At 38.0% G+C, this 26,646-nt stretch overlaps 1 long non-coding RNA gene across 2 annotated transcripts in view; it reads right to left on the bottom strand.

The window, feature by feature from the left end:
- LOC144221369 (uncharacterized) overlaps positions 1 to 26,646 on the bottom strand; it is a 47,224-nt gene that overhangs the window by 13,884 nt on the left and 6,694 nt on the right. For both annotated transcript variants that reach the window (XR_013332050.1, XR_013332049.1), the window contains exons 2-3: positions 5,031 to 5,140; positions 4,341 to 4,433 (exon numbers count right to left, since the gene is read on the bottom strand). This is a non-coding gene — a long non-coding RNA (uncharacterized LOC144221369). The remainder of the gene's footprint in view (positions 1 to 4,340; positions 4,434 to 5,030; positions 5,141 to 26,646) is intronic.

The raw sequence follows: 26,646 nt of genomic DNA, 5'->3' as shown, positions 1-26,646 counted from the left end.
TTTATAACCCATGGGCACACCTTGACTTAGAAGAGGACAAAGAATGGATTTCTCTGGGTCTTAGAGTCTATAATAGAATTTTAGTGGTGCATATATTTGAGTGCGTGCATGTGCACGCATGCGTGCATGCTCACACGCACATGTGCTAGCATTGAAGAGGGAAGAGAAGAGAAAGAGAAAGGTGGGGAGACAGAGAGAGAGTGAGAGAGAGAGAGAGAGAGAGGACAAGAAAGCAAGAAAGCACCTGACTCACCATTTAGGTCAAAGAGAATCGTTTCACTTCTGGTGGCTGCTTGCCAGCCAGTGTGGTTGGCCGGTTGCTGTCATTTATTAGCGAGATTTTGTATTTCAGTATATCTGTATGCCCTTGAAATGCCTGAAGGATTTGTCCTGCTTCTAAAACATAGCAAACTGGAGATTTATCGAGGGAGCTCAGCTTCCTATCACTGCTATTCAGTCTGCCTTACTTCCAAAGCATCCCGTGTCCATCCCCCGAGTCTGAACCTTCCAGCCCTCGCAAATGGTGAAGAGGGCAGAAGCACAACCTTAGAAGGAAAGTACTCCAGGTCATAGGTGCTTCAGAAGCCCGGTTGCCCTCAGTAGGGGTATTGCAGCATTATGGTTGAACAGGGGTCTGGAGCTCACCAAGAGTTTGTCAGTTGCAGAGGGTTGTTCAGCTAGATGCTGGATAAGATTTCACAGGTTTTACATCTTTTGACATTAATTATACCTCATGCATTTAATTCGGTTTTGGCCACTCATCTTGGCTAGACCACTAATAGGTTAATCAACATCTAGGGTTATAAACGATCTGACTTTATATTTTCCATATGTAAAGCAGAAATGCATTGTGATATATGTTAAGAAAAATAAGCTCCTTACAATGAGATGTTTTATCTGTGTGGGTATCCACGCAGGAAAGGAAACTAAGGCCCCTCACAAAAAAGATTTATAATTGTTTGGCTGCACCCTAATTGTATGCCCTAATTGTATCTGTGTCTGCAATCACTGATGTGCTGATCTGATTCGATATTCTGAAGCCTTGATTTTCTCAAAGGTTAAAGCTGAAAATAAAAGCAACCCTGCTTTGTAATGTCTATTGATCTTGACTTTATAATAATGTCTTTGGCATTGTGGGGGAATCATTGCTTATCCTGACAACCACAGTTTGCTTTTAGTCTTAGCTACCGAAGCTATTAAGTGGGCAGGTGAATGTTCTCTGGAATGTTTGTCCGAATGATTCACATTTAACTACACAAAATATGTTAAAATGATAGGTCTCCGTGTCAGAAGCCCACAAAAGCAAGAGGAAAAAATCCAGCCCCTCTATTCTTATCTCACTCATGCTGACTGCAGAGGCCTCTGAACAGCAGGGAGGCATAAATGAAATTTATCACTAGATAAGCCTTCCTAGATAAGGGTGATGGTACATCTAGTAGATGGTATTTTCCATAGGGCAGGGTGAGGCTCCCAGACCCTAGAATCACCACATTTCTCCCTTGCTGAGCTTGGAGCTGAAAAATAGCAAAGCATGCAATGATGCATCAGTGTGCACTGAAATTTTTTAAAATGTTCACTGACCTTTAGGGAGCTTTCGTGCTTTTTAAGAATCTACTGACCTCCAGGCAATTACTGCACATAGATGCTTACTTTCTGTTGGGAATTCAGTTTGGGTTTTTGTCTGCTGCTTCTCCTCTTTCCTCCTTTCCTCAACCAGCCGTATTGTGCAGCAACACACAAAGTGCTTCAGCCACGACGGGGAGAGCCGGGGACTCGCCTCTCTGCCTGGGCTGGCTCTGTACCGCTGTGCGCTTGCAAACATTCAGTTACCAGGAAATGTGGAGTCAGCTCTGCTTCTGTTCCACTTAATTTTCTTCACCCCATGCAGTGGGGTTTTCTCTTCTGCTGCCCCAGCTGTTCTTGGCTTTTCCCAGGATGGCGGAGTCCGCCCCAGCTGCAAACTGTGCTTCCTACAAAGTTCCTTAGTTGCCTACTTGACCTCAGCTTCCCTGCCTCGATTTTTCGTTTCCTAAGCTTTCCAATCCAGCACTGAAAACGTAGTCGTGGCAGCTGTAGCAGCAGCATCCAATGACAGCAGCATTCATGGAAGCAGAGGCGTGGCGTTCACTCAGGAGTCAGACCTGGGTTCAGATTCGGCCTCTGTGCCTGTGACCTTGCGCGAGACGCCTAACCCTTCTGAGGGCCTGGGTTTCTTCCAAGAGAAGATGATGCCAATATGTTCTAGGGGTGATGCCAATAACACATACAACTTCTAGTCCATAGTAAACCCCTCCTAGCATCTGTATTCACCTCTGCTTCCCTTCCTGAAAGTACACTCAACTCAAGGAAGCGTTCTGGGGTCAGTACGCAAATGTACAAGATAAACGGCAACTCGGCCTCATGGGGCTTATCAACTGTTTGAGGCCCGTTAGCCCCAGTGTGAGTAAAGTTAAGATCTGATCCAGGTTTTAAATGAAGTTTGAAATGTCCCAATGAGAGATAAACTATAAGGCAGAGACAACTGACGAATTAATACGAAAGACCATGTGTTGTAAGAATTCACTCTGGACCAATCAGGTAAGAGTTTATGGAAATGATGCGGTTTGAACTAGGTCTTCAAGATGAGTAGAGTTTTTACAGATTGGAGGAGGGCATGATGGGCAGAAGCAACACTGAACAAATAAGTGGAGTCGGGGAAGTGCAGGTGTGTGGGAGAACTTCCTAGTTTAGCTGGAGCAAGGGGTTAGCTCTGCAGCAGCAGGAAATGGAGCTGACCAGAAGTGTTGGAATCAGCGTTTATGCCAGACTGAGCAAATACAAATTTAGGATGCCCAGTTGAATGTGAATTTCAGATAAACAACAAATAATTTTATTTATTTACCAAATACTCCACACTTCTAAAAAATGTTTGTTGTTTATCTGAAATTCAAAGTTATCTAGGCATCCCACATTTGATCTGGCAACCTGAGGTTAAACACTGAGCCGAGCATTCTGTCCTTGACCTCACATCACTGAAGGTTGTAAAGAGAGGAGTGAATGGATAAATAAAGCATTTTAACGGAGACATACTTGATAAAATGCCAGAATGGCTTGGAGACAGAGAGAGGGGGAGAGAGAGAGAGGGCTTACAGGCAGGAAGATTGGCCCCAGTATGCATCCCCACTTTAAAACCCTTGCTGTCATATACATAGACATATTTCTCCCAATAGCTTAACTGCCAAAGATGTATTTGCTTTTTTTCCTGAAATTTAGAAAATTATGGAATGTGCAGCTGCTGGATGAAAGTTTAGTGCTTAACATGAAGATGTTTCCAATTAACATCAACGCAGCCTCCAAGGACTATTAACACAACCCATAGAGAGCTGGCATCAGGAGCCCCTCATGTATCATCAGTGGAGGAGGGTTACCCCCAGCTCTTTCTAGAATTCTGTTAGTGACTGTTAGTGATTGGCATGTTTCTTGGAACAACTACTGTTTTGTTTTGATTTGGAGCCTGCAAAGACAGGGAAGGAACTTAAGTTGTAATGCTCTCCTTAGATATTTGTGTAGACAAACTTGGAAAATACTAGGACCTAAATTTGACTCACTTTTAGAGATTTATCTGGTTGCCATGCAAAATTGGGGTCCCATATTGAATGCCCTTTTACTCATCAGTACAAGAAAAAAACAAATCTTCAGGGTGATTTTTTCTTGTATGAAGGAATTTCTAAGGTGGTGATTTTAAGAAAATTTTCAAAATGGATTTTTTGCTTTTTATCTAATTTTGTCAAATTTATCAAATTTGATCTAATTTGCTGAAATTCAGCCTATTGAAACTCATAGTATTATACATCTTGTTGATGGTTTGATGTGTGCTCAAGTTATTTTACTAAATATGTTCACTGAAAGACCCAGGTAATTCCTCCAATCCTGAAACTGATTTTAGAAGACCCTGAAAATACCTATGTGTATGAAAATCTTTCTTTTTCCATGAATTAAATAAGAAGCTAAAATATATATTTGCAAAATCCTATTAATATAGACAATCCAAATGCTCACCTTTGTCAGCTGGTGCAAAGACAGGGAGATGTTACTACCAGATGCTCCGATACTACTATGGTCGGTTGAGATTTTATTCTCAAAACATTTTCAGGAAGACACTCAGTGCATACGCCTGGCAATCACTTTTTTTTTTAGAAGGCCTGGCGACTCTCATCTTAGTCATTCATAAGCAGTCTTTGCTCCTCAGGAGCAAAAGTTTGAGATGGTATTAAGTGCATTGCTTTTCAGCATGTGATGCTTTCTCACATACACACATTTAATATGTGTCCCAAAAGAGACACTATTCTTTAACTACTTACTTTATCTTCCAAAGACAGTGTTGTTTCTTGAAACGAGGACAGTCAGGTGCGAAGATGCCAACGACAGAACCATGTCTCTACTTGCTTCTTAGGCTAAAAGTCAACCAAGGAAATCCGATCAGTTAAAAAAAAACAACGAAAAGAATGCATGAGGAACATGTAGAGACTCATTCTACAGGATTAATCTAGATCCACAGTTCAGAATATGAGCTCTAGATCACAGTGGTGGCCAAGTGTGTGAAGATGCTGCGGTGGCTTTGCCTGTGCTGAATGCTGGCCGTGGACACACTCCTTCATCACCTGCAAGACAGCAGGGGTGAATCTGCTCACCAGGGAAATATGCCTTTCCTAGGTGCTGTGCTCAGAGCTCAGGAATTTGAGGCCAAGTGGCCAGAACCATCTGATGGATATAAAAGGATCCTTTGCGTTTTATTTTCGTTGAAGATTTTGCTCCTTCATTTGGTTAGAATTGTGAGTACAATTCTCTGCATAGCTAGAATCCTTATCTTGCAGTTACTAAAGAAAATTCTTGAGAATCATGCAAATGAATTCAAGTTTAGGAAAACTGGCCTTCTCTCCAAAGCCCATTTCTAATTCTATGGTCTTGGAATTATTTTTGAAATGCTGTTCAACTCCTTTGACCTTCATCACCCCAATTTAATTGTCTCAAATGCCTTGCATTGGTTTTACCTGTATTTACCAATGTCGAATCATCTTATTCTCCTTCTCTTTACGGAATGAGATAATGTACATAAATGCTTGTAGCGAATGCACACAAGAGTTACTCCATGCAGATTCCCCTGAAAGCCAAAGGAAGAAGGATAAAGCAGAGCAATGGTCTTGATTTTTTTGAGCTCATTCCCAAATTCTTCCCCAATTTTGGATGTACGGGGAGTTGCTTACTTTCATGCCTACCTAGGCTTTGTTCCCCTGGCTTACGTTTCTTCCTTCACTCTCTCAAACTATGTATATGTATATTATATAAACAGATATGTATTATATAAACTTTCAAGTAGTTTTATTGGAGACTAGGTATGCTTGGATAAGTATTAAAGAAAAGCTTCAGTTTAGCTTAGGGGTAAGAAGATCAGCATTTCCTTTCATGTGGAGAAGGTTTCTAAAGCCTCCTTTCTGATATCTTCTTAAATAATTGGGGATAATNCTTGAAAAAAGCCTTTTTTTTTTTTTTTGAGATGATAAGTAGGTTGACTTATTTTTGCCTAAATCACAGAAGCTGAGGGTCCTTGGGAGGAGACAAGCTGATGTGCACATACTTGTTTTAAAATTTTTTCAAGATGGACGACCCACCAAAATTTGGCAAAAATACTAAAATGTACCTTTTCATCTGAGTGAGAATTCTACAAATTGTTGGGTAACCCTTTAGGGTTTTCCAACTCTGGCAGCCTGCCACGTGCAGTGAGAGGGAAATTTCACGAAGACAATGCATTAAAATATTAGTTTCTCGATGCCAACTAAGATGCTTCTTGACCCAGCCAAGAAGTCAGCCACATTATCCATGAGAGTCATTCCATTAGCTGGTCGAGCCCCACTGAGTTTTATAAAAGATGAAGCTAAATGTGTCATGCCTCTGTTAGGGGGAGCAGCACTGTGTTGCATCAGCAAGACTCGTGCTCTGAGAAGATGAGGGTACCGCTCAGGGTAGCAGCCCTAAGCGTGGAGGGGAGGGAGAGAAAACCTGCCACTGTGGAAACCAAACAGGAGTCTGGAGAAGTGGGAGAGATCTGAAAGAGGCCCAGAGGGTTGCTTGGCACATATAGGAGCCCCGAGATGTCCGGGAAAGGCTGGTGCGCAAGACACCCTTCCGCCTGGAGTTGGTCATGACAAATGGGCTCAACAAAAAACCTCATGTCTTTACAAAATAATCCTTAAAAGTTCAGAAATCTTCTCTTTGGATTATGTCTCTTTTTAAATATAGGAAACTATTGTTGTTGCAAATGAATGTATAAATATTTTAATACTTTAAAAGCTCCTAGAACCCATTTAAATGATTACTTGTCAAATGGGTATATCTTTTGTCTCCTGGCCATTCCTACAGGCCACACCCAAGGATGCCTGTATTAATTCCCTTTTGTGAAAACAGCATCCAAGTGTTTTACTGACTGATGACCGCAGTGCCATAGAATCTGCTAGTTTAACATCGTTCCCCGAACTAATGCAACACAGATTGGAGTTTCTGGAATAAAGGCACCATGTGCTTATTATTTTATTATTTTGGCACAAAACATTTTTTGTTGTGTTGGGAGGTCACGTGTAACCTAGTGTCCGATGCCTTCTAAAAAATAATTGTTAGCATACAATCAAAAAGGTGAATATTCCAAACATTCCCTGTGCTCTAAATAAAGGCAACACAATGCAATCTGAAATCTCTCCAATAGAGGGCTCTATGGGTTTGATTTAGTTCAAGAAAGAAAGTGAGAAAACTACTTGGGTTTAGGTTGCTATAGTAAATTCTGTATTATCCTTAAAAATAGAACTGATAAAAATGGAGTCAGTTGAGTTGAACTGGAAGAATCATCCAAAGATTAAATGTAAGGTCTACTCTTACGAGACAGAATTTCATAATTCTTTGAATTGATGTTCTTTTCAAAAAGGCAAAATACATTTTACCATCTCTAAATAAGCAAGTAGGCAAATTAGAGATATTCCGTGTTTTGAAATACTATTAATATTACCTCATTCAGTTACATTTTTAAAAGAAGAAAGGAGCCACTGCATTCATTCTCTCTTTGGAGACATTTTATCTTTGCCGTTGTCAAATAATTTAGTGTTGGCGTAGGGAGATGTATTATGTACATAAAATGCATTGTAAATATTTAATACACAAAATATGTGTTTGTATGCACACAAAATGCAAAATGTTACTAAAATGTTCTCCAACAAGTGATACTGTTTAGAAAGGTAAAGTACAAAAGGCATAAAAATCAGCTCTTGTGAAATACGTTGCTTTACTTACGCATCCTATGCGGTTCACTTTTTTACGTTAGGCCTCGCTTTCTATTCTATTTTCAGATCGGAGAAGCTTACAATATATGCATTAAAGCAAAGCAAAGAATAAACTGAAACAAGTTACGTTTGAACTATATGTCTTTGTCTTCTGATTTTAGGGAATATTTTTATTTTGTCTGATCACCTTCAGTGTTCTTTGAAATGCATAGGCTCATTATATTCTATGAGCAGAGAGCTTTTAGACATTTTAACTCCTCTTATTGTGTCTCGTTGAAAATGCTTATTTCATTTTCTGTAAAGATGCTTTGATGGCAAACTGATATTCATTTTAAAGAAATAATTTTGAAGTTTGGATATACTTCCTAAACTATATTTACCTTAAATTCCCAAATTACTGTTTTAAAATATCTCTCAATGTCATTTAGAAATACGAGCATTTTAACAAATGTCTATTTTCACTACCAAAATGTTTCCTTCTAGAACTTGAAAAACATGCAGATTATAATTTAATATTCTGAGTAAACCATTAGTATATAAACTGTGTATAATAAATCTATTTTATACATACGTTCTTATGTAATATTCTGTTAATATATTCTGTATTTATAATTTATACTTCTTCAAAAGGAATATAGTTTTTTTTTTACTCTAACGGCTTTGACCTGCTAAGATTTTGCTAGGTGTGATACTTTGATCTGATAATATTATTAAAGAAGTCCTTGTTTATTTTGAATAGCATGTTCATAACTTATGTTCTTACTACAGTCTGTTAGCAAGCAAATAAAACTTGGTTTGATTTTCTATAAAAGCATTTTCAATGTTTATATTATGTGCGAAACATCTTACTAAAACAGAGTAAATACAATTGCAACCTAACTGTTCATATAGAGGAGTTTGATTAGCAATTATATTTCCATTTGTCTTTTTTTCCCCCCTATGAGTTAGGAAAAGAGGCTTCTAATAAAATCCAAAGAAGATTCGAACCAAACTGCTTATTGTTATTTTGGATATTATTTAAAAATAAAGATTATTTTTGATAATACTTTTCACTGTGGATAAATATGGTTTCTAATTTTTGCTTTGCTTGGTTTAAAATGAGACCATCATCAACAGCAAGAATGATGAATTTTGATAGATTTTCTGATAAAGATTCAGTAGCAGCAAACATCTTTGTCTTCATAGGGCTGCTATTTTAAAATCATCAGATTTTACATATATTTCCAGAATTCTTTCTTACATACAGTTTCTGTCGGAATATTTCCCTCTTATTTGGTTTGGCTTATTTTTACTAGTTACGAGTGAACTTAACATCATAGGCACTGCGCCTTGAAAGTGTAGAAGCCAAGGTGGATATGGAGCACATCTCGAAGTGTTTGCTAACCTAATTGTCCTTTTGTGTTATGGGGTCCAGATATTTTGTCATGAGGTCTAGGTGCTGATTAGCCCTCACTAATATTTCAGTGTTTTTATTTAAAAGATGATCATATGGAAAAACCTGGAATGCTGAGTAAGGATAATATGACTACATTTTAGGTTCCATTTCAACTAAAGGTAACAATCACTTATATTTAAGCATATTTTATATAATGTCAGCAATATGCATATAGAGGTAACATTTAAAAAGGAAGTAGTAAAGTAGTGTACGCCGTCGTGTTTGCTGCAAGGCATAAATCAGCATTATTTACATCTGTGAGTATTGCTTTGTATGGGAAAGTGAAAAAAAACCCCAAAAAACAATAATATTTCTCTAAAACCTGAATGCACAGCTAATAGTTTGCTTCCTGCACCTGCCAGTTTGGGTTGCTATTAAAGCCACCCTGGAAATTCTCCTTTCTTTGTGCAATATTTTATGCTTTTCTTTTCTTCAGGGCAGATTGGTTCTGCCTGCACTTTATTCCTGAACCCACGTTCATTCAGAATGGATTGGCAGCCTTAAATGGTCTATCTGGTGCTGCTGCTGACTAATAACGCCCCTCCCCCAACCCGCTCCCTCCCCTCATACTCGGATGATTCTCTCCCTCTCTCTCTCTCTCTCTCTCTCTCTCTCTCTCTCACACACACACACACACACACACACACCCCAGTGGCCCCATTGTCAACAAAGAATGCATAATGGTGAAGTACTCAGCAGTAATTTTGGTGATGTTTTGCCTTGCATGTTTTGAAAGTATTTCTGAAGAGTATAAATAAATGTGCCCTAAACTCTCCCCCTTTCTCTATGTAGAGATTTGCAGCTAAGCTCTCATCTGAAGGCGCAGCCTCAGAACCACAGTGACTGGAATGCTTTCAGGGAACAAATGTGTGGCTCGATGGCTTCCTCTCTCTTCAATACTATTAGCACCATATAGATTTAATAACGGGGTGACCGAAAATATTTTGATGATGGGGCAGTTTCTCTGATCTGCAGAAAAAAGCATCTGATTTGTTCGTGTACTGATTAATTATTGAAACAACAAAGTACAGGCTACTATGCTTCCCTCTTGCAAAAAGGCGGTAGTGTGTGTGTGTGTGTGTGTGTGTGTGTGTGTGTACACGCCTGCGCGTGCGTGCCTGGGCTTATGTTTATACACACACACACACACACACACATATATATTACTCAGAAGAGAAGCTTGGCCAGAAATTTCTTCATTTTGACCTTGAAAATTATTGGGAGATTTTCTCTGTGTGTGTCTGATAGGACAGTATTTTGATGTACTCGGAACACAATATTTTTTTTCCTTTTTCCTTTTAATTTGTTCTTCCTCCACACCACATAAATGGGTCTCTCAGCCAAGCATCACCTTTAATTTTAATTTCTATTTCTAGCTTGTATTTTATTAGCACCTTTTCTGTTTTACAGTCTACTCACTGATATGGCACCAGATCTGTTGTGAGCAAACAATACGGTTTTGTTTCATGTTCCAATAAATATTATTCTACAGTGCAGTGCAGTCCTTATATTTTGTGCTTATTTAATTTGGTTAGCTTCAGGGTGAATATTTCATAGCACTCAGACCTGAATTCCTTTTCTTTCAGAGTCTAGGACTCCCTAAAGTTTTAAGGTAAAGGCAGAACATATTCTTGGGTTATTGTAAAATTTGTTGCTTTGTATTGTGACAATAGTGTTCATATGCCTGACATCCTCATAATAATATTAAGCTCTATTTTTTAGTGCGATGTACTTTATACATTTGTATAAATGTCACAGCCTGTAATCACTTCCTTTGTCATCGACGATTAATCTAAAAAAATCGAATAATTCACTGCCCCTTGCCATTTACATATCGTCTGCTGCCATCTGCTCTTCTCAGCAGCAGTAAATGATGGGTAATTAACTCAGTGCCTTTGTCTTTCCCTTGCTGAATGTCTGACACATATAGATTTTCCTCTGTGTGCGTATGCATGCGCGTGTATGTGCAAGTAAGGGGAAGAGGGAGGGAATGAGAGAAGAAAAAGCAAAAAAGAATGCATGATAGTGCAGATATGGAAGTCAGCACAAGATTATTTCCAGAGAAAAAGCCAAACAAAGATATTGGGTCAAAGAAGGGGCCGTATCTCATGACCTGAAGCCTTCTCAAGCTGAAAGGAGGAACTGTTGGAACAATGGCTGCCTTGCACAAGCAAGAAGCATTTTTCGAAAACCTCAGTGGTCAAGGTCAATATGCAAAATCAAGTCAAGGCTCCATAAACCATTCCCACCTACCAGAGTGCAAAGAGATCATGTAAATGAGACGAAGTGTAGGGTACCCACAACCCACATACATGTTCTAATTGACTTCTGAACCAGTAGCCAGAATCTGTGTTTTGAGAAATGGCTGTAGAAAGAAAATCTGTTGCTCTTGCCACACACACACACACACACACACATTTCAAAATGGAAAGTATCAAGGAAAATTTATAAGGGCTTGCAAGCCTGGGGGATGTATAGATGTGCTTAGTTTAAAGGGAAACAATATCACTCTCTTAGATTTACCCAAACTTCCTGTTACATTATTCAATCCCTTCTGGTACAGCCCAAGAGTGCTTTAGAAAAGAATCCCATGCTGTTCTGAAGACTTCATATATAATTTTATTCTAATAATTCTTGTTGGAAACATAATGTCTTAAACTATATGAAAATCATTTCAAAACATGGCTAATTTTAATAACATTAAAAGAAAAATAATTAAAGGAGAAATTTTAAGGAAGGTCAGAATCTGGCTTACTCAACACAGTTTTCATCTTAAATAAAGACAGCCTGAGTATCTCTAAGTCTGCCATCATCATTTTCAGATGGAATTAGTAAAGCTTGCTTCAATTAGACATGACACATTTTTGGTGTCTGTAACTTAAGGAAGCTAAATACAATTTTTGTTCTTGAGGAGTTTGTCATTCATACGTGTGTGTGTGTGTATGTGTGTGTGTATATATGTATATGTATACATATGTATATATACTTAGATAATTCAATCAATCAAAGGAATAAGACATATGTAATAAGATCTCGATCTTATATTCTTTAAGATTTTTTTGTCACTATGTGTTCTTAAAGCTTGAATAACTTTAGAATTCTTCACTGAAGTGGGGGGAAGGGGAACTCAATATAGAGTCCAAAGAAGTTCTTGGAGCCCATTTTAGATCTGTGTGAGACTTGCTGTGTGTTACTTCCATCATGCAAGCTTAGTTCTGTGCCTCTACTCTTCTGTGTGTACAATGGCTATGGAAACATTCTCCTATTTTTCTTTAAAAAATATTTTTTAATGTTTATTTATTTTTTGAGAGAGAGAGACAGAGTGTGAGTGGGGGAGGGGAAGACAGAGGGAGACGCAGAACCTGAAGCAGGATCTAGGCTCTGAGCTGGCAGCACAGAGCCTGATGCGGGGCTTGAACCCACGAACCGGGAGATGATGACCTGACCAGATGTCGGACACTTAACAGACCGTGTCACCCAGGCACCCCTCCTATTTTTCTAAAATAATAATTGAACAAAAAGCAATTGTGTCATACATTTAAGCAAACTGTCTTCCTAATGAGACTGTAGTGCATATGGTATCTCAATAAGACCATTAATATTTCTATAAGTTGTGAATGTTTAAAAACATCTATCCTTTGGCTTAATCTTGGTATTTGTGCCTTAATCTTTGCTTCAGTATCTATCAACACTGGACCTCTAAATGATTTGTTCGTAATCATAAAACAGCTGGACGTCACTGGAAGGCCATTGAATCATCGAATTCCATTTTCTGTATTAGTTTCAAATGACTTGCAGAGACAACTTAATACATACATTATGTGATAAAATGGCTAAAAATATATAATTACTAAGTCAGTTAAATGTAAGAAAGGAGCATTATAAATATATAAAAATGGACTTCATATCTCAGAGCTATTGTGTTAACTATACCAAGTACATGCACTTTATGAAACTATTTAAATTTCATAAAATTTTTATGACTTACAGGTAAATTTGTCAGCATCTAATTGAGTAAGAGATTCTTGAAAGCTTTCACTGCAATTGTTAATTCAACATCATTGTTCTCTCAGGCTGTTACGTGACCCAACAGGCTGTGAGAACAATATTGCTGAATATAATTGGCATATGTCAGCAAAATATAATTAGTAACAAGCCTCTTTCTGAAATGCTCTTTTTGTTGGTTTAAAAAAGTTGAATACTTCCTCTTAGATTAAATTATAGCTTGGGTTTCTCTCTCATTTGATTTTCGTCGGTCTTAAAAAAAGGAGAATTAGTTTAAATTTTGATATAAAAAGCGTGCATTTCTTTCTTGGGCTGTGCAAACACTGTGAAGACTTGTCTTTCCTTCAAAAGGTGTTTAGTTTAATTCTGGGCATGAGAGCTTGGTATAGGAAACATGGGACAGTGTAGTGTCAAGGGTTACCATGAATCCCCACCCTGTATCAACCCCACCCCCACCGCCAAGAGGTTTAGAATAAGTGCGATGACAGGCTATTTCTCAGGGATGTGGCTGGGTACTTACTGATGTTGAAGGCACAGAACTTAAAAAAAAAAAAAGTGTTTGGATTGTTTATCTCAGCACTTCCTATGGGCTTAACTTTAGACGTATTATGGTTGATATCGTGTTAATAATTGTCTTCTACCTCACAGTGTAAAAAGAAGATGGATACTGTTCATGATGGGTGATTTTAGAAGAAAAAAATAATACGGTCATATACCGTACTTTTTTGATGGGAACAGAAAAGTATTTGCCAAATTGTTTTTTTGTTTTGGTTTGGAGTGGTTGTTTTTGGTCAGAAAAAAAACTTTGCAAAATTTCTTCAGAACCCAAGATTGGAATGAAATATCACTTTAACAAAAAGCTGCTTTAGGGTCACATCTAGAAATGTAAGCCTTTCACCTAAGATTGTCGAGGCTGTGGTCATAGCCAGGTCTTAGGGGATGGTCCTACCTGACCCAGCTACGGCTTCAGCGGAAGGGGCCTGGAGGGGTAAGAAAGATGAGGACACAAATCCTTATCCATTCATGCTGTGCAAACCCTTTGCAGGTGACCTACCAATGCTACACGTCATAGGCAGCTCTCAGTCACTTCCTCACTGCCAGGGTTCTTCTCTCACCTCTTTGGCCTAACCTGGCTCCACGCTCTGTAATTTTCCTCATTTGCTTTCTCCCCTAGGACTGAAGGTTCCTGGACACCCCCCCACGCCCCCACCCCCGCCTCCCGGGCAGTTGGCTCCTAATCCTCCTGGCCTACTCTTCGCATCTCCTTGTTCAGCCCATAGGCCCCGTGTTCCGGCATCTTGTTACCCATTCCTCAGTCCTCCATACCAGTCATGACACTATGCCGTTTCTGTTCTATACCTTTACTGCACAGGGATCATTTTTAACATAGAAGATCTCCGCATATTAAATGGATTTGGAGAGCAGAAGGAATAAGGTGGGAAATATATCTATCTCCGTACACTAACATATACACTTCAAGTCTTATAAGTAACTATATTTGATTCGGACATTTGGTCTGAAAGACTCATGCAATGGAATACAACCTGTCAGGCAGAATTAGTTGAGTTTACTTAAAGGTGTGGAAAGCTATAAAAATAATCACAGTTACAGTAAACCAACTTGACAATAAACCATTTAAGAAAAAAATAATCACAGTTACAGATTTATTTGTAATATACACAAATATTGTATCATTTTGTTGTATACCTGAAACTAATATAATGCTGTATGTTTATTATACCGCAACAAAAAATATGACAATTATTCAAAGGAGATTTAGAGGTAAAGACTAACAATGAATTCTTCATCTTCAGAGATGCTTATCCATAAGAAATAATATAGACAGAAGCTAAATAAACTCATCACAAATAAGCAGGCTGTCACCGAGGGGTGTAATATAGCAGCAAGCTCTAGGTAGATCAAGTGATAATGAAATCTATGACATGGGAAAATTTGATAAGTGCCAACCAAACTTCCAAAACAGATGAATCAAAAGGATGATTATCTGGCATTACCAAAGAATAATGTGTTTCCTTAAAGGGCTTTCTGCAGTGTCAATAACAACAACAAAAAAACTAGTTCCCCTTGTCTGTGAACCTATGATATGCATGCTTCAAAATCATAGTTTATATGTTATCGTTCAGGGAGGCAGACGGATCGAGTGGGAAGAGAGCCGGCTCATAGGTTGGAGAGATGGTGACAGGGCAGAACATTGAAACTTGACAGAACTTAGTTTGCTCATCTGTAAAATGGGTCTTTGATTTGCAAAAAACATTCTGGCAATGGGAGGGTGTCATGAAGAGACTGACAGTCATGGGTCCCAAGTATTTTCTCCTCTGCTTTAACCAGAATAACTCCAATTTGTGTTTTCCAATCTTGATTTTCATGTGATTTTTTTTTTTTTTAAAACCGAGGGCTCCACAGCTAAAACCACAAACAAAGAAAGTCTTGTTCTAATTATCTCAGGAAGGATAGTATGACAGATAAAGGAAGACAAGCTTCAGAAGAGGCAAACCTGGTTTGAATCCTAACTCTGGCTCTCACAGTAGAGTGGGAGACAAGAAACACGTGATAAAAGTGATATTTTAGAAAGATGATCTTATTAGGCTATAAAGTATGGGCTTAAAGGAACAAAGTCTGGAAGCAAGGAAAAACTTCAGATCTTTGAAATAATCTAAATATAGAATAATGAGTTCAACTTAGACAACGGCAATAGAGATTGAATTGGGAATACAGATTTACAAAACATTTGGAGAAAGGGGCCTGGGTGGCTCAGTCGGTTAAGCAGTCAACTTTTGGTTTCAGCTCAGGTCATGATCTCACGGTTGTAAGATCAAGCCTCATGTCAGGCTCCAGGCCAAACTGAGCATGGAGCCTGCTTGAGATTCTCTCTCCCCTCTCCTTCTGCCCCTCCCCCACTCGTGCACACACACACGTGCACTCTTTCTCTCTGTAAAAAACAAAACAAAACAAAACAAAAAAAACATTTGGAGAGTTAGAATCTATAGGAACCAGTGTTGTTGAGGTTTGTGGGATAAAGAAGTAGTCTAGAATGACTGCCCAATTTGATGACATTTACTGAAGAGAAAATCCAGGAAAGGGAGCCTTTCTGGGGAAAAGTATGATGACTTAACACTGCACATTCACGATCTGAAAGCCAACTGAATATGTTTACCGGGGCTGCAGTATAGAAACAAGATCTAGGTAGTATAGGGAAAAATGAACTTTTTTAATGCATGAAAACATAGATGTCATTAGAAACCATAGCAAAAAATTAAGACCTTTTCAAGGGGGAAGGGTCTGTGAGGTAATTAAGCCTGAATGCCCTCAGGCATTCATTGCGTGTAATGAATTAATTTTATTCCTCTGCATCTAGAATGATGTTAGTTATATAAAACCTGTATTAGTCAGGGTTCTCCAGAGAAACATAACCAACAGGATATATATACAGGAAGAGGTTTATTATAAGGAATTGGCTCACATCATTATGGAGTCTGCAAAGTCCCATGATCTGCCATCTGTAAGCTGGAGACCCAAGAAAGCCTGTGGTATAACTCAAACTGGGTCCCAAGGCCTGGGAACGAGGAGTGTTACGGGCAGGAGAAGATTGGTGTCCTAACTAAAGCCATCAGGCAGGAAGGGATGAATTCTTTCTTCTGCCTTCCTGTCCCATTCAAGCCCTCAACGGATTGGATGATGCCCACCCACACTAGGAAGGGAAACCTCCTTCACTGAGTCCACTGATTCAAATGCTAATTTCACCCAGAAATAGCCTCAGAGATAACATTGAGAAATAATACTTAGCCAAATGTCTGAGCACCCCATAATCCAGTCAAATTGACATTTAGAAAATTAACCATCGCACCGACTTTGGGTGAACTGAGAAAGCAGTCAACTCACTTTGTGTGGTGGGTTTTGTGTTTCATATTAAAAAACCCTAGTAAAGAAGGGGGTGGAAAGAAAACCAAATTCAAAGCCCTGATTAGCATCAGAGACACTCCCCAGGAGCTCAAGGTGCTGTGTGTACTACCGACCAGGTGACAAATAACTTTACCAATGGAAGCAGTCAGTGCGACAGTATCAGGGCTGCTGAGCAGGTCAGCTTCTTGTCCCTGTCTCTTTCTGGCTCACTCACTGTCTGTCTGTTTCTCTCTGTCTCTCCGGGTCTCAGTTTGTCTTGGCTTCTTTACCTAGCTAGTACTCTTCATAACATAGTTCCCAGCAGCTCCAGGGTGTTATCATTCTCAATTTAGCAATCCCATTGGAAAATGCACATCTTTCCCACCAGCCCTAATGAAATTTCCTGAAATAAGTCACGTCAGCCTGGTTTAGATCTTGTGCCCCTTTCTGAACCAATCTCTGAGGTGACGGGGATAGGTTACACCGGTGACCTGGCCCTGGGTCACCAACTGCCACAGGAACACGATGGGCTCAGGAAGAATTGGACACAGGGGAAAGGGTGCCCATCTAGGATGCAGTCATCATGAGAAAGAAGTGGGGATATAAAGGTGGCCAAACTGACAGATGTGCGTCTGAATAGCACAAGGAATCAGTGGCCAATATTTCCTTTCGGAGTCAAAGAAACTGTCATGGTGAACTAGACACTAAGATCAGACTTAAGGAGCACTCAGGACGGTGAACGCTCCTGATGAGAGTCGTGTAACTGAACTGTAAGCCTATCATCTGTGCTAAACACGGGAAGGAGAGAAGGTCATACTTCAAATTTTAGCCATATTTATAAGCATATTTAATACATTAATACAATAATAAACAATAGTAATAAATAATTAATCACAATACCTGCAACTACATAGAGTGATACCATATGCCCTTTGCTGTCCTTCATCTTTGATCTGTGAAACTTTGAAAGTGTAAATTAAAAATAATATGATTTTATCATATAAAAAAAAACAAAATAGAAGAGCGTGGGTGTGGAGAAATGCACTGATTTTGGAAGAGCAAACCAAGGTAAGCATTCACAGTTGGGAACCCGATCTGGGTTGTGAGCAAAGATTTCCCCGAGAAGACAGCCTCACATTCTAAGCAGATTGTTTGGTGAGAACTTCTCATAAACTGAAGAGGATAGAGTGTGGAGACATTAATCGCTTGCTGTAAATTTATAAGAGGCAAAGTTTCTTCATATGAAAGAAAAATCAGACAGTGGGGCAGAAGTACCTACCAAAATACGACTTTTCCAAAGTGCAAGGATATCCCAATGAGGATAATGGAAAATTTTACCTAAGAAAGCAATGGAATTATTAGAATCTCCTTAATAGCGTGCACAGATCATTGTAAAGGCAAACTGGATTGTTTTCATTTCCACTTTGAATATGACCTAAAGTATTCAAGAAAAAATATAAAGAATGCTTCTATCTAATTTACTAAACAAATAAACAAAAAAAAACCGCTTCAGCATGAAAATAAGAAATCAGAATTATTTCATGCTTAACAGGTCAAATGGTTTATAGCAAAAGATACAGAGGAAATGTTTTTGGATTTCAAAGTAAATTTTTGAAGTAATAAGGCAGCAATCGTGAAAATGTTAACCTTGCATAGGAATGATTAATAATTTTATGGAGAACTTTAGAGAGTCACAGAAAGGTAAGCGTAGGTTTGTGCATTTAAACTATTTAAAATAAAGATATTTGTGGGGGAGGGTATCTCTATGTCAATGAGGCGTGTGCTCACCGTGGCAGAAGTGAATGGAGTTGGACACTCTTTACATATATTAATTTAATCGGAAATCACAAGTTTGAAAATCAATCTTTATACCCTATAAATACTACAAAAGATTTGTACCACAAAATGTACTCAGCCAATTACTTATTAGTCACTCATTCAACAAATATTTCTAGTAAATCCTTTGTTCCAGGCACTTTTCAGAGTGTTGGGGGGAAAGAAGAATCAATAAAATACAGCCCTTGATTTGAGGAACTCAGTCACTTGAGAGTGGGAACTTATAAATACATAATTAAATCCGTCATCCATGCCTGAGAAGTTCAATTAACTTTGTTTCAAATGACAAACATTAGGATAATTTGGTTCTAACAAAATGCTACATTTTGTTTTAAAAGCCCAAAATATACCACCATTTAAGTATTTTGAAACATTCTGGAATTCTTTCTATGGTAAATCCTTCCTTTGTCTCTCTCTCTCTCTCTCTCTCGCTCTCTTTTTTTTTTTTTTTTTTCTCTTTTCTTGCTTCTTTTCCTTGTCTGCTGCTGCTTCTGTCTTATTTCACTTGTGTTGAATAGATTTATTCAGAGTCACCCTCTCTGGAAAGGCATGGGTGATAAGAAATTGAACAGGGAGACTGAGCCATCCATTGCCAAGGTTTGTTCAAACCTTGCGTACCTTACTTTTAACGGGATTCTAGGGCTACCGCGCCCATGGTGAACAAGGTCAAATTTATCTGGGCAAGTCCTATAGAAGAGTCCTGAACAAAACTTGGGAATGGACAGCTTATTTGCTTCCTGCCCAATTTCATATCTATGCTGCTTTACCAGAAGAGCATGGCCCTCTTTCTATCTAACACAAGTAGAACAAGACAATAGCTTCAGAAAAGGAAAAGAAACAAAGAAAAACTTAAAAAGCAGACAGGAACAAAAAATCAGCTATAGAAAGCATTCCAAAATGTCTCAAAATAGTTAAAAGACAGTAAGCGTAGGGTGTGTGTACTGTATACCCAGAGGTAGAAATCTGAAGAAGATGAAATTGTTAGGAGAAAACTGAAGGCCAGTAAAAAAAAAAAAAATCATTTTTCATTTTTTGAGGGCAGAATGAAGACACAGATTCCAATTGTAGGCAGCATTAATCGAAATACAATATTCAGGTCATGGGAAATAAAGTCATGTTCATTTCTCAGCACCATTTTTTAACTGGGACATTGACAAATTCCCCAGAATAGAGGAGTATAAGAATAAGGAAAATCTAAGTTTCCTTCCAGTTTTAATTGTTGGAGTCTAAAGTAATTTAGGGTTTATCCTATAGGGTAAATACAGTCCCCAAGCAAAAGAGAAGCAAGCAACTACCTCCCCCTTCACCCCACTATATTCTTTCTGTGAAACATGGATTTAATGCACCTTATTAAAAGAAATATCAAGGTCTGTCTATATGACTTTGTACCTATATGCCATCCTGCAGGAATCATTTCCATGTGAAGATTTAAGCCAACAGTAAGTCTGAAAACCTAGAATTGGAATAGAAGAAGAATGAGTTTGGATGGGAGTGAAGACAATGACCTTTCTTTTGATACATATTTGTTCCAAGAAAAAGTAAGCATTTTCTCTTGAACAGTGTGCACGATTTTTGCCCAAGCCATTCCACTTTTAGAATTGCACTACAAGGAAGTCATTAAAGATTTACACAGAGTTTTCTGTGAGTGTTTATCTCAGTGTTACTGATAATAGTGAAAAAAAAATCTACATGCCACATGTTGGAGAATGGGTTAAACAAATCATGCATGCAATGCAATGTGTAATGAGCAGTTGAGACAGAAAACTGTTCACAATATACTGTTAAGTAAAATAAATCAGATTAAAATTTGTATACGTACTATTTTTGCATTATTTTATACAAAAATATGGAAGGAAAAGATTGAAAGAGTAAACAGAACTAGTGGCTCACTCTGAATGTGGATATTATAGGTCTTTTAATTTTCTTCTTTTTGCTTATTTCCTAATTTTTTCTCAGGGAAATAAATCACCTCTGTAATAATAAAACTGTGTTTCAAATGTAAAATTATATATATTTTGTATTTAAGATGGAAAAAATACGTTTTTGTGTTAGGAGGTTATATATATGTGTGTATGTATATGATAGAAATCATTTATATATGATATAAATAATAGAAAGATATACATATGAAATAAAAACAAAGCCCATATTTCCTTCATGCTCCACATGTAATCCAAGACTAGATGTGGTCAGTCCTATGTTCCAATCAAATTGATTCTTTAAACGTATCCCGCTTATTCCCATTTTAGGATCACTGCTTACGCTAATCCCTCTGCCTTGAATGTTTTCCAACATCACCATGGTTGACCTGCTTTCCTCTTTCAAGACTTGAGCTTCAATGTCACATTCATGAAGAGAACCTCTTGGACCACCCTCCTCCAAGTGTCTTTCTCCAGTGTCTCCCTATCTCATTTCTGTTGAAATGAGTCCCCTCCGAGCACTGACCACAATGTGTAGATCTTGTGCTTATTCATGTGAGTGCTTGATAAAGGCCCGAGTCCTTCTATAGAATGTAAGCTCCATGAAAGCAGAAAACTTGTCAGTCATCATTGTACCTTCCAAAACTAGCAGAAGGCCTGACCTATAGTGACTATAGAATGAATTACTCATGAACATTTCAGCAAGAATGACATACTTTAAAATTTTCACACAAACACACAAAAAGCTGGAGAATCAGTATTCAGTGTTAGGTGGAGATAAACTCACTTCAAGATCTTACTAATATGAATGTGTATTATCTAAATATAAATTTTTATATATACATACCTACAAATTTATAAATGTATACACATACATATACATATACATTTATAATGTATACATATTTAAAATATGTGTAAATAGATTTACATATACATAATAATAAATAATACATAATTGTGAATACAAAATTTCAAACATACTCAAAGAAAAGAAAAGAATATAATACGATCTGAAGAGAAACCNGATGAGCACTGGGTGTTATGTGGAAACTAATTTGACAATAAACTATTAAAAAAAAAAGAAAAGAATATAATAAATCTCTTCCATGGGTTCATCAACCACTTTTAACATTTGTCAACTCATGGTTAATCTTATTTCATAAACAGAACCCCTCATTTCTCTCTCTGTCTGGATAATTTCACAGCAAATTCCAGACATTATGTTTTTCTGTAGTTTTAATGAGCGCTCTAAAAATAATTAAAGCAACCATAATTCCATTATTGCACCTAAAAGTAACAATAATACTTAATATTTTAAATATCCAACATTTTCAAAAATATTTATTAAAAATTGTTATTTTCATCTAAAACATTTGTTCTTGAACATCCCATTTTAAAAGCAATTAACCTTTGATTCTTAGGTTTTCTGTAGTCAGAAACAGAGACTATTTTTTCTCCTTTACTTAGATAAATTTTTAGCTTACAAAAGCAAACTTCTTTTCAAGTTTCCTCGGGGATAAAATAGCCAGCTTTTTCTTTAGTATTATCATTTGGTGTGTTTGTGGGGGGGGGGGGAGTTCTCATGAATCTTTTTATCCTTCTCAGTCTTCTCGTTTTGTTAATCTGCTATCAGATGATAAATTGCCTTCAAAGAGTAAATGATCCTGAAACCCTGTTCAAATGAATAGTTTGAATATATAGATATCCAATAAGTATTTGTTGATTTTATTTTATTCTGATATTTGGATATTGTGGATAGCATAGTTTCAGTAACAATTTAGAAGTTGCTATACAAGAGTAATTTTGATTTAGCTATATAAGAATAATCTTGCCTTTATTTTCCAATAAACTGCTAGAATTGCTGTAATTTTCCCCCCTCTTTATAACCTTGGGCTGGTCCAATTTCTTAAAAGAGTTCTCGATAGTGTTAAGCTAATTGATTGTGTTGTGAGTGGTTAATAAGGACAAGAAACACATATTCTTCACAGGTTTGCAATATCCTGGCAGAAAGGCACGATATGGCGGCAAACCAGCAAATTCTAGTGAATTGCCGTAGATAGCGCATCTTGGCGCCAGGTTTCCAGTTGTTAATAAATTGCATTGTTGGTCTCTAAGTCAGGAAACTCAGCTGAAAGGTCAGTGTGCGAGCCCCCATCTGTGGTTCACCCATTTGGGGAGCAAGAGCGCACTAACTCACCCGTACCAGCTGCAGCCAACAATGTATGTTTGATGTCAGCCAGTGGAGCGCTGGGGCTGGTCTTTTTTGCCCCACGTCAAATATTGCATTCTATCTCTCTAACATTGTCACATATTCATCAGCTGGCCTCAGACTAGGGGATAAAGGAGCGATGGAAACATCCCTGGAGACTTGGAGATGTGCCTCTGGTTTTGATGGGATATTATTCTGAGGATTCACACATGTATTGACCTCAGTGCTAGTGAGGTCAACATGACAATGCAATGTGTATTGATTTGCTTCAATTCAGAAATTGCTCATTTATCGTTTATATTTATGTAAATAAAGCACTAGTCTTTCATCTTCCAATTATAACATGTTACTGAATTAATGTGATTAGAGATGAAGTTGGACTAATGTTAACAGGGTCTTTCTTTCTGTCACCAAGTGCAAAGGAACAATCATGTAAAATTAATATATTTCTAAGGAGGTGACCAGGCATTCCAGTGTCAGTTATTATAAACTCCCTCCTCTTTTTTCCCCCCTCCTGTTCAAGCCAATTTCATGCTAAAATACCTTGACATAGTTTCTTTTTATTCCAGGCTTTTCTTCCTGTTCTATGCCTGCATCTCCAAATTATATTACGTGGTAGATTTTTCTATAAATGGGAATATGATATCTTTGAGATGAACAAGGTTGGCAGGAATTTAGCATCCGAGGAGTTTTGAATAGGCATGTCTGTTATTTTTATTGAAATATTTTCAGCTATCTATTTTCCTTAACACAATAATAAAGAAGACAGTGTATGGAGTAGGAATTACCAGTTCGTACATCTGGCAACTGAGCTGCTTTTTCCCAGGTCATTGCTTTGTTGTCTAAGCTTGAAATCACATTTTGGAACCAATAATATGGACTACTCATAGCTATGACCCAAAAGATAAATCTTTCTTTCTTCCTTTTTATTGGGGGAAAAGAAAATTCAGTTATAAGAATGAGAGGGATTGTACGGTTCTTGTTCTAATTTATGTAACAGGGCAGCCCTGGCCGCTGAAGTATAAATAAATATATATGCTCTTCTTTATAATTGGTTTGGTATCTTTTAATATTATTTGATACAGAAATCCTTTTACTGAGACGCTGCAATAACAAAGGGTCTTACATATCTGTTCCACCTCATCCCTTATCCATTCAGTGTATAAGAAAAAAGTTGAGACGTGTATTCTGTAGGACGGAATTTATGGAAAATACACTATGGTTGATTCTGTGGTCTATTTCTTAAACTTATCAAACTATTCCACTACTGGAAGACATTTACTGTGGGGACAAGAGATTCATTCCTAAGCATTCCCTTTGGCTGCCAGGGAAGGGTTATCCAAGAACTGACAGCAGCATAGCATTTAAGGGCATCAGTCTGGCACAAAAAATGAATATAGAAGAGATGGAATCACCAGGTATTGAGCAGCGGGGAAGGAAATGATTTGAGCTGCCTGCTGATGTATAAAGGTATATTATGCACAATAAGAACAGCTTAGCTCTCTCGCCTCCGTGGCTTACCACACTCTAGAACTGAAGGTCCATAATGTGCAGGGTAAGTTTATCTTCCAGCATGGCCTGGGCAATTATTTGGTATTGATTTTCTGAAAGTTTGGTCTTATATGTCAGCATTTTGTCGGCAAACTTCGCAACATAATCCAATCAAGTTGGTGCAGAGATGAGTGTGGGTAGAGATAAACCCTCACGAGCGAGTCCTTTGCGTGGCCAGTAGGTAGCCCCCTATATTAAGAACGCTCTCCCAACTGTGCGGTCTCGTCAGGGGAATTGTAATCTTGGGGAATCCCTGGGCCTGATTGCACTCTCCTCCCAATTGTGCACTTTTGACCTCTGTATTGATTCTGTCCTCTCATCAAAAGAGCTGATGTAATTCCATGTGCTAGGATCACGCCGCGATTTGCATTTAGCAGCTGCAACTGTGCGCTGACCCCAAACCATTTCATCAGAACGAAAGTAGCCCAAATGGCAGATGTGTTTCCCCATAATATTAAAGTCTGTTGTGCCATTTGGTAGAGTTTTTTTTTTTTTTAAATCATATATAGAAAAAGGACCTACATCACCCACTCCAGTTCCATCCAGAAATTGGGAAACTCTTTAAATCCTAACAAGGGATCGAAAGGGATTTTATTGATTTCCACATGCAGACCAATAAATAACATTCTGATTTGTTAAAGTTCAACAAAAATAAAAGTGAATGCATTTTTAGAAATGCTAGCACTTTAAAATATTATTTTAGTTTTTTCAGTGTTTTCTTACTAACCTATACCCGTAATGAAGCCCATTTATTGACTATCTACCTACCTATATTACATAGAAATGCCATTTAATAATTTTCTGAGAAAAAAAACAGATATTTTGCTAAAAAAATCCAATACCATTTATTACTATTTCTTTTTCTTTTTTTCCTAATGCAGTTTAAATATTGGCTGTTACATTATTTTGTTTCTCCTCCCCTCCCTTCCCCTCCTCTTTCTCTTCTCCATACTCTTCCTTCAAATAGGGTGGAAAATGGGGAGGAAGCTACTACCTCTGAACCATAGACACCTAAAGAAAACTCCAGCAGAAACTGATGTAAATCTATAATTACTTGCATTGCTTTCTGCTTCCCTATCTCCCTTTTGGTTCCTATTTACTCTTATTTATTATTTTTGATCAACAAATACTTCCTGAAAATGTATATATCCATGCTAGAGATTCAGTGATGAGAAAAATAGACATAGTATCTCATGGAGCTGATAGTTCAAATGAAGACCCAGTCAACAAATAATACAAATAGTGCTGAACATAAAAAGAAGGGATAAGTTTATGGGTAATCGCTGACATTAGAGATTACTCTATGAATAGCACCTAACTATTTGGAAAAATAAAGAAAAGAGCTGGGTGTGGAAGAGTAAAGATACTGAAGATACTAGGTACGGATGGAAGCCTTCACTGGATACTCAGGGAGGGTTGACCAGTTGTCCTATACGGGGGCAGGGAGAAGACTCTCAGTGGAGAGAGAACTAAGAGACAGAAAGAAAGCTACGAGGTGCTCTGAGAGCCCTCAGAGGTGCCCACCTCGGTGACAGGTTAAATCAAGGTGGTACAGGGGACAGGCTATGGCTTATTAAGTTCCAAGATTAGCCAAAAGTATGGGAATGTTCTGTATTCCTACATGCTAGGGTTTTGGAGGTGGAAGCCAACGGTTCATAATTTCCTTTCTTTCTTTTTTTGTTTTTTTTAAAGAGTGTTCAGGAAGTGCTGTAAAGATAAATTATAGGGACTATGAAAGAACATAACGCGGGGTTTTAGGTAAGATGGAGTAGAGACGGAAGGTAAGACCGGACCTCGTGATTTTTTTCACATCTTGAGAACACTTGATTTCATTCTGAAAGAAGAGTGGGGTCTTTCTGCGAGAGAGTAATTACAAAAGTATCTGAGTTTACAGAAATATTAAATTAGGGAATATTGACAATAATTTAGATTGCATAGTAAATTCATAGTTTATACTCTGCTTTAATACAAATTATTATTTTTTTTAATGTTTATTTATCCTTGAGAGAGTGAGAGAGACAGAGAATGAGCAGGGAAGGAGCAGAGCGAGAGAGGGACACAGAATCTGAAGCAGGCTCCAGGCTCTGAACTGTCAGCACAGAGCCCGACGCGGGGCTCGAACCCACGAACCGTGAGATCATGACCTGAGCCGAAGTCGGACGGTCAACTGACTGAGCCACCCAGGCGCCCCTAATGCAAGTTATTTTAACAAACCTGTAAAGCAATCCCATGAAGAAGTAAGAATGGGACCGCAGGCATTCAGACAATGACTTACTAAGGACTAACGGGTAGTGAGTGGCAAAGGTGGAATGCGAATCCAGGTTTCCTCCCTGTAAAACCCTATGCTTTTCTCATTAACTCTGTAATACAGTATTTGAAGTTGTAAAAGCACTCACCAGTGTTTTGTCTTTAAACTGTTGTCAATACCAATAAATATAAAACCTTTCAATTTATTTTTTAAAGAAACAACACATCTTATTTGAA

The sequence above is a fragment of the Crocuta crocuta genome, unplaced genomic scaffold (assembly GCF_008692635.1).
Source record: "Crocuta crocuta isolate KB4526 unplaced genomic scaffold, BGI_CrCroc_1.0 scaffold20, whole genome shotgun sequence".
In the NCBI taxonomy this organism is placed as follows: domain Eukaryota; kingdom Metazoa; phylum Chordata; class Mammalia; order Carnivora; family Hyaenidae; genus Crocuta; species Crocuta crocuta.
This window is presented reverse-complemented; position numbering and strand designations above follow the sequence as displayed.